Source organism: Periophthalmus magnuspinnatus, chromosome 6 (assembly GCF_009829125.3).
Source record: "Periophthalmus magnuspinnatus isolate fPerMag1 chromosome 6, fPerMag1.2.pri, whole genome shotgun sequence".
Classification (NCBI taxonomy): domain Eukaryota; kingdom Metazoa; phylum Chordata; class Actinopteri; order Gobiiformes; family Gobiidae; genus Periophthalmus; species Periophthalmus magnuspinnatus.
Window position 1 is genome coordinate 18963362 of NC_047131.1, and position 9779 is coordinate 18973140.

A 9779-nucleotide genomic window follows, 5' to 3' on the forward strand; every position below is an offset into this window, starting at 1 on the left:
GGTTGGGGATATTACGTTCAACTGTAGTTCTTCACTGATGATTAATCTGATGATGATTTAATCAGTGATTAATCTGAATCAAGATGAAAACAAAAAAGAAAGTGATGTCCAACTATAAAAAAGACTATAGGAAGAAGCACATATGTTGAAACTTTAAGTAGTGACAATGACTTAAACCATATGAATGTTAGTTATCTATAAACTAAACCTAGTACTGTTCCTATAACAACAACTGTTGCTGCTGCTACTATAACCACTACTATCATAAGCCCCCCTGGAGTTGAACCCAGAACTTTCTTGCTGTGACGTGAGTGTGCTTGCCTCTCAATGATATTCTGTTTAAGCTTTTCAAATGTACTTCATGCTTAATACAATCCAAGTCTGGTGAACATAGCCACAGTTGGTCTAGGCTCACATCCCCAAAAGGTGACAGATGAAAACAGCACCTGTCCCACCAGCTAAGACTGTCCTCTGCACCTGTCCTACCAGCTCAGACTGGCCTCTGCACCTGTCCTACCAGCTCAGACTGTCCTCTGCACCTGTCCTACCAGCTCAGATTGTCTCACGCACCTCTACTGCACCTGTCAAAGTAGCTCAGATTGTCCTCCACTCCTGTCTCCTACACCTGTCACAGCAGCTCAGTTTGTCCTCCACTCCTGTCTTCTGCACCTGTCACAGCAGCTCAGATTGTCCTCCGCTCCCGTCTTCTGCACCTGTCACAGCAGCTCAGATTGTCCTTCGCTCCTGTCACACCAGTTCAGATTGTTACCACGTTGTCACAGTCCTTTTGAGTTCCAGTAAGCCCTGACTTCAACTTTAGTTTGGACCTCAAGCACCTTCGTCAGTCACAGGTATGTCTCCTTCAAAAAATGTTAATTCAGTTTCCAAAATATAGTTTTAGGATTTCGTTTTTGATCTATAATTATTATGACATTCGTCTCAGAAGCAATTATTATCATTTTTTAAAACTAGAGATAACTTTTTATATGTCCTTCCACTGGAGTGTAGTTCTAGTTCTTTTTAATAGGACCTTTAGATTGGAATAACTCATGTTTGGGTTTGTTACACATTTGTACTCTTCAAAATCACAAAGTAAAAAAAATCTGTTAATGGTGCACTACGTAACTTTTATCGTGGAGGGTAACTGTTATTACTTTACCTGGAATGTTCCACAATATGGCATTAAACTTTTCCCCGTGGCAGATGACGCCACAAATCTATGAAAAGGGAAGGAAGAAGGCATGTTATTCACTGTATTTTTATTTTCTTTGCAGTAACTGAATAAAAGATATGTTTACAGCCGGTTTAATATTTTATGTTTCTATGGACACGCGAGAGACAGACCAGAAAAGTTACTGAGTGCATCTTTAAAGCTTATACTATATATTATTTAGAGATTACCTAACACTGTATATGCTGGTTGTTATTGTTTTTATAATATAGTGTTTATAATGAAAAGTTGTAGTATATATTAAAGCCATAAGCATTGGCATTGTTGCTGTATTGTCACAACTGGATCACAGACAGCAAAGTAACATTATCAGTATTGTTATAACATCTTATTGTGTGTATGTGATTGATAGATGTTTTTCAGGCGAGAGACCTGCTGCTGTAACACACTTCCGTCCATGTCCCACCATTTTGTTTCCGCATTGCTAGGTTCTTTGAGTTGCACTAACAAGCTCTGACTTCTCCCTCACCTCTTCACATCGCAGGTACCCTCCTGTCAGTCAGCTTCTGGTTCTGTACTCATCAAACTACTTTTAAACTTCCGCAATTTCTGCTTTGATTCACCTTATCCAGTGGGTACACTTCAATAAATCAGAATACAGCAGAAATGTGAAATTCTTGAGTTTTTGGAACAGTAACTTGTAAAATTTGCTCAAGGGATGTTTTGGTTCTTCCAGGGAACCATTTCATAATAAGCACTGATTTGTTGAAAAAGTTTATGGGTCAAAATGAGACTGCTATGTGCTGAGTGTTTGTTTTTTTTGTTTTTTTTCGAGTGAGTTAGCACATTAGTTAGTATTATTATGATGGCAAAACTCTTCAATGGACTCTTGTAAATTCATTCATTGACCACTGAAAACCATTTAAAATGAACTGTTCACATTTTTAAGACAGTTACAATGTAGTCGATCACCGGTCATGATATAAAATGAGCATGTAAACCACAGACTGTGTATGTAAATGGACATAGCTAACCTGCTAGCTGCCATGTTCCAAATAGGAAGTGCTCATGAGTGCACTTCTGGCTCCATCTACTCTGGCTCCAGTTCACTTTACACTGAAAAATTGTCACCGCTCTCTCTGTAACTGCTGCAGTGAGACCCATCATTTTTTTGTTAAAATGTTCATATTAACCCGCTCTACATGATCCCGGTGTTTTTATTTCGCTATTTTGTCAGTGATTCAAGATATGAAAATAAATAACAGAAATCAGGTACCTTCTTTCCCCGAGGCAGCTACCGCTAGAATTAGCAACAGGTTTTATTGACCGCATTGCTAAGCACCCACTCCATGCAAAACTAGCAGCCCAGGCAGGAAGGGGTGTTACCTTCAACAACCTTGCTCCGGATTGGCTTTGTGGTTGCTATGATAATTGCGGTTGGAATTCTAAATGTGGAACTCAACTCCAAATTTGTCCCTGTAACTGCTAGGGGCCAGTTGCCAGGGCCGGCCCTAGCCTTTAGGGGATTCTAAGCTGAATTTGCCCTCGGGGGCCCTCTCCACTTCAGTGCTATATATTCATATTTTACAACATTAAGACATCAACACAACTAGTTGTTAAAAGACTGAAAATTCTTGATGCTCACAACAGCAATAGGTACTAGTATAACAGCATAAAACATGTAAGGAAGGGGGATCTGCCAGAGTTTTTTTTTAAATTCTGGAGCATTTTAATGTGTTCCAGTTGACTAAAGTGGGCTTACATTTCTCAATTCTTTATGTCATGAAATGCAGAATTGGATACAGGAGCCAAACAATGTACTTCAGAAAGGGTACACTTACTTCACAATTATATCATTCAAGAAGTACAAAGTAGTGATTCAAGTTAAGAGTTGCATAAGAAAAACAGTCTGGACATAACATCAGATTTATAATCATCAGATCATTTGGAAGGACTGAACATTAAATAAACGAGGATTTTAGGATCACAACATTTTTATGTTTATTGTCAGGCTTTGGATGCTGTGATTTCGCCTAAATGTGCACATCAATGAGTAGGCATGCACAGATACCGATACCAGTATCGGGTGCCAGTACTGTACTCGTCAATTGGCTGTCGATACCAAAAGCCGATACCACTGTATCTGTGCTGCCTCTTGTTTGAGGCTCACAGCTCATCTCTCCACAGAGCAGTGAGCTCTGGCCATAAAGCTGCACATTAACTGTTCTGCACATTAAGCACAGCTGTAACCATATGTGACTGCCACATGAAATATACAAATATTTAGGACTTTAAAAGTTGTTTTTTTTTTTTAATAGTTCTCAAAGGATATCAGCGCAGTGCTTGTGTTTACAATAGTAGCATGCTAACGTTGCTAAGTGGTGCTAGCGATTATTTGTATGTGCTGTACTGTAACTTATTATAATTGACAAACACATTTAGCGACTGAATAGAGCGGTTCAAAGCTTTTAAAAGAGGTATAGCATGCCCATACTCGTGAAAGTGTGGCCCTGGTAAAAGTAACACATCAGTCATTGTTATGCTAACAGTGGCTCGTTAGCGTTAGCATTAGCAGTTAGCGCGTTAGCAGTTAGCTTGGAGCGCAGTCTGCAAAGAGGAAGTGGTAAATATTAAAGTAAAATAAAATTAAAAAAAAAGTGGCATCGGTGCATCCCTATATGAACATTCACAACGAATTCAGGAGTTGTTTACAGGTCGTTTTTTTCGATCAGCAGATGTAAGAAAGAGGTTTCTGCCAAAATCAAAGTTGTTTAATCTAACACACAACTACATTTACATCATCTGATGTTTACAGACAAAAGGGTAAGCCACAACCAAAAACAGCCAGTGTAATAAACGGACTCACCTGCTGTCCTCTGCCATTCTGAGGTGTCTCCTGTCTGCACAATTATACACGTCCAGTTTCACTGTTTTATCCTGCAGGTCCAGTGATGTAAAGTGGGACATATTTCGAGTTCTCTAAAAAGTCCTGTAACCAAAACGATCTTCCTCTGGGCTCTTCATGCACTGTCCCATTCTTTAGATAAACTTAACTTCACTAACTTTTAGTCTTTTAGTTTGTTAAACACCCATTAAAATGTCCCTCTGCTGCCTTAGCGCACCCAGAGTGCACCTGGAGAGGAGGGGTCCTTCACACCATAGCTGTTCACACCACTGCCCGATTCAAAAACTAATGGAGGTAGTACATATTTAGCTACTTGATATAAAACGCATCTAATCGTTTAAGAAGGATATTTAGACTCGTATAAACACCCGAGCGACATTTAGTTTTCAGAAAAAAACGTTTCCATCATTATTTTCAATATAAATGTATTGGCTCTTGGGGGCCCTCTGGTGGCCTCGGGGCCCTAAGCAGTTGCTTAGTCTGCTCGGCCCTGATTGGAGCCAATGCTATGGGTGACATAACACTCAGTCCACTTCTTTATAGAGTCTATGGTGTAAACATCCAATGGAAATCGGATTGCGTAGTTACATGCAACAGGTATCTGAGTACGTACCAGCTTCTTCAGATGTTTTATTTATATATATTGTTATTTTGAACTTTGGATTAGGCTTGTTCGGTTTTCCTGGTCGGTGTACATGTAAGCATAGTGAGAAAAGTCAGGTGCAGTGCCTTCAAGTAGATACAATGAATAAATTGCAAAAATAAGGATGCTCGTATGCGTCTAAATACATTTGAAAAAGCATAATATGTCTTCTTTAAAGTTAATATACTGGTCAGGTACTCAGAATTACTCTCAGTCTGGAAAATCAGTTATGTAATAAACTAAAAAAAAAAACATAATTTGCAAGTTTCCACCAAAACATTTGACATAATTGAAATAAACGGTCAGACTTTCTTTCCTGCACCTGTACATCAGCACATTACTCCATCTTGGTCCTCCTTCTCCTGCATTAGCCAGTGCCCAACACTCCTCCCCATCTGTGCATTTGAAATCAATTGGCTCCATCAATCAGCATTTAAAAGCCATTGTGTGTGTTGCCACATCCTGCTGAGCTACATCCGCCTAACATTTATCTATTAAAACTGCATTAAGTCTACTTTCTCCTCCAACCCTATCCTCTGGTTCCACATTACAATCCATCTCCCATGTTAATGTATCCCTGAAATCTACTTAAACTATAGCATTGTTCGCTGTTCAAGCAGTATTGCAATAGTGAGCCACACCCATCCACTTATATAAGAGGATGATCAAACTTGTATAGGATATGAATAATGATAATGGGATTTCTAACTACTACATGAGACCAAAGAGGGACTACAGGAGACCACGAGACCACAGAGGGACTACAGGAGACCAAAGAGGGACTACAGGAGACCAGAGAGAGACTACAGGAGACTAAAGAGGGACTACAGGAGACCAGAGACCAGGCAGGGACTACAGGCCACCAGAGAGTTACTACAGGAAACCATAGAGGGACTACAGGAGCCCAAAGAGGGATTCCAGGAGACCAGAGAGGGACTACAGGAGACCAGAGAGGGACTACAGGATATGAGAGTGACTAAAAGAGACTAGAGAGGAACTACAGGAGACCAGAGGGGGACTACAGGAGACCAGAGAGGGATTACAGGAGACCAGAGAAGGACTACAGGAGACCAGAGAGGGACTACAGGAGACCAGAGAGGGATTACAGGAGACCAGAGAAGGACTACAGGAGACCAGAGGGGGACTACAGGAGACCAGAGGGGGACTACAGGAGACCAGAGAGGGATTACAGGAGACCAGAGAAGGACTACAGGAGACCAGAGAAGGACTACAGGAGACCAGAGGGGGACTACAGGAGACCAGGTCATTGCGATGGATATGTAGATGAAATATATAGGACAAATATTGGATCTATTTCTCATTGTAAGGCTGTGCAATTAAAGCAACACTGTAACTTTTTGGAGGTGGTATGGAAATGCAACATTAAAACGATACTCAACTCAGAACATTCTCCATTGAGAGTTACATTTTATGCCATACTGTGGAATATTTTATTATAATATTATAGCCAAATGAACAATATTTAGGAGACAAGCAGGAATTTAATATTGAAAACCATTTTTTATTATTTTGTTTTTTTAAATGACAAAATAACATTAAATTTAAAATTTAAAAAAAATTGGTATAATGCCTGGTCTTCGGTTTGTTTTTTTGTTCATGTAGATTCTGTTGAAGAAGACAGATTGGAAGGTGCACTGTGTAACTTTTCCAGAGAGCTCACCATCCTACTTGTTTCCACGGAGACTGTATTGCTTTTTACTTTTAAATCTCCACAGAGACGAGACGGTAACACCACTTGGCCAAGTAAGGCAGTGACCTTGCTCATAGTTATTGTGAGCAATAAAAACACCTGTAAGTGAAGTTTAATACCATACTGCGGAACATTCCAAGTAAGGCAATAACAAAGAAATCTGTTTGTGTTTGTAGGGCTTGAAAAATATAGGGGAGCGTATACTTTCCTCTTTGTCTTGTCTGCATTGGAGCCATATATCAAGCGGTCAGGAGTAGAGGGGGAAAGGAGCGACCGTGGACGCTGCTCCACACCTTGAGTCAGGAGTACCTAGCTGGAGGAAATGCAAGGCAAGTTTATTTGTATAGCACAATTCATACACAAAATATTTCAAAGTGCTTTACAGAATAAGAAAGACATTAAAATCACAATACAAACAAATCAAAACATAAATAATCATCATGAAATTAACATTAAAAGAGAAGAGTACAGAATAAAAACCTTTCAGTCATATGCACAGATAAACAAAATGGTTTTGAGCCTGGATTTAAACATGGTCGAAGTAGAGGCCTGTCTCACATCCTCAGAAAGACCATTCCAAGTTTTAGCTGCATAAAACTGAAATTCTGATTCTCCATGTTTAGTCCTGACTCTGGGCACCAGCAGGAGGTCGGTCCCTGAAGTCCTCAGAGTCCGAGATGGTTCATATGGCACTAACATGTGGGAGATGTACTTTGGTGCTGGTCCATGGAGAGACTTGTACACAAGCAGAGCTACTTTAAAGTTTATTCTCTGAGCCACAGGAGCCAGTGCAGAGACTTGAACACAGGACTTATGTGCTCATACTTCCTGGTTCTAGTCAGGACCCAAGCAGCGGCGTAGTCTAACCTACTAGAGACAAACGCATGAAGTATAGCTTTGTCCAATTGTTGTATAAAGTTTTTTTTTTTTTTATACAATCCACAAAATACATTCTGTTTTGGTGTTTAATCAGTGTTCTTTTACTGTTTATTCAGAAAAGTGAGCAAGGCAGGAAAGCATCAGACAGTCATTGTGGAAAAGTGCTATTGCTTCAAAATGATAACTTAGAAATCACATGTTCCCTTCACCAAAGATTCTCAAGTCTAAATTATTAAAAGAGTCTGTCTGTCTTGTCCTCACTCTAGATGTCTTATGTGAGTGTGTTTTTATCAGAGAATAAGCACTTGCAAAATCCATCTGACTGGAAATCCATTTTACTTTTACCTGGTTCGATTCGCTTTGGCGTTAGCTGGAGATTGGCTTTGAAACATCCAATTCACAACAATTTAGGTTCAGCTAAAGGTATTAGGGCTTATTTTAGACCCCTATTTCCTTGTCTCCTTTCCTAGTTGCTATGGTAACCTTCTCCTAAATTGCCTCGTCTTAGAAATCCTGATGGGAGGTTCTATTTGATGGTATTGAACCAAAGTGTGTACATGTGGGTTTAAGGGGGGTCACAGGAGACTGGAGTTCATCCCGGCAAAATGTGGATGCTGGGCAGATGGGATTTGCATCATACACATAAAAAAAAAAGAAAGAAAGAAAAAAATACACGACTATTTGCATATAATTAGAAAAGAGTATGATTTTTAATCTTACTAAAACGAGAGAAAATAGAATCAATCCTATTTTATCTTGCTGTTTGCGTATGTTTACCATTTAAAGGTGCTTTATGTAACATTTTCTAGGGGAGAGTTCACCTGCTTGTCTCCACAGAGGTGTTATAGCTTTTCCTTGAATATTCCACGGTATGGCATAAAATGTACTTATCTCAGTAGAGACGAGCAGGTGACACCACCAGGCCAAGTTACATGTCAGTTCTATGGAGAGGCGACCTTGCTTACTGTAAGAATACATGTTTTTCAAGATATTTTAGAGCACTAAAAACACATGTACTTAAATAAATGCTAGCTAGATATAAGTTTAATGCCATACTGTGGAACATTTCAGGCAAAGCAATATCATAATCAAGAGGCTGACATCCCACCAGAAAAGTTAAACATACTGCACCTTTTCGTGTCATCTTTTCAATCTGAACATCAATTTTTTTTTAATATTTTGATCAACAAAAATAATTAAATGTAAAAAGGGTTGACAATTAGAAGATGCATTTATAGTGTTGTATTCTGACAATTACCATAAGCACAAAACATCCCTGTATTTTTTTTAAAGAAACATAATGTAAGTGACATGTCACCATGATTCCTTGGAAAAAGAAAGTTACATTACAGAACATTCTCCATGGAGATAAATAGGTTTTATGCCATACTGTGGAAATGAAATGAAAAACATTTTTATGGAAACAAGATGGAAGCTTGTTGCTTGTTCTTTTTTTTCAGTGAAATTAAATCAAATTCACCAAAATGGAAAAAAAATATATATACATTGTCTATTTTTGGCTGAAAAGTTTGTACTGGGGCTTTAAATATTGGACGATACATGTATTATTATCCCTCTTCTTTGGCACTCTCCAATTTTAAACGCCTTTTACCTTTGCAAAACTCACAACCAACCTTTTAAAAAGTGTTTACATTATTATTGTCTGGGCAAATGTGTTTTGTCAAACTGCGGGAGGAGAACAAATAGATGTAGCGGTTTCACGGGTGGAGGGATATGAGTACTGCCATAAGTGCCACAGGCCTGAGACAAGCACGCTCAGCCCATCCTCCTGTGCCGCTTTCAAAACAATACAACGTTTGAGCTCCCTCCCTCTGGACTTCTTATTTTTGCTCAGACACTTTTTATGATTAGACTTTCAGACCTGCTTCGTGACATTGAACATAAACTGGCTTATCAGGAAGCGCTCGGTCGTGTTTGAAGATAAAAAGAAAAAAAAAAAAAAAGTATCAGAAAAAGGGGAAGTGTTACCTCTTCCTCTTTCATTTGAGCTTATCTCACGACACAGAGGCATCTCTTATTCTCTTAAATGCACCGTTTGGAATTGAGCCAGTTCTTATTTTGGTGACATTGATAAAATTCATTACAATTTCAGAAAAAGAGGTGGAATAGATGGTAAAAAAAAAAAAAAAAAAAAAAAAAAAAAAAAAACATACACACATTTAATTGATTTTTTTTTTTTAATAAATAAATAAAGGGACATGTATGTAAGTTTTTAGGTAAAGGGTCTCAATCCTGTTTATAGGACATACATCTCCATGGAGAGAAGCAGGTGCTGGACCTTTCACTTGTAAAGTTAAAGCCCCAGTATGTAACTTTTTAGCCAAAAATAGACATTTTTTTTTGTTTGGTTGTTTTTATTTCACTGAAATACTTGACATGCGTTCTTAGTGTAAGCCGGCTTGCATCTCCACAAACCTGACTTTTATTTGGCCTGGAGGAGGACTTTCTC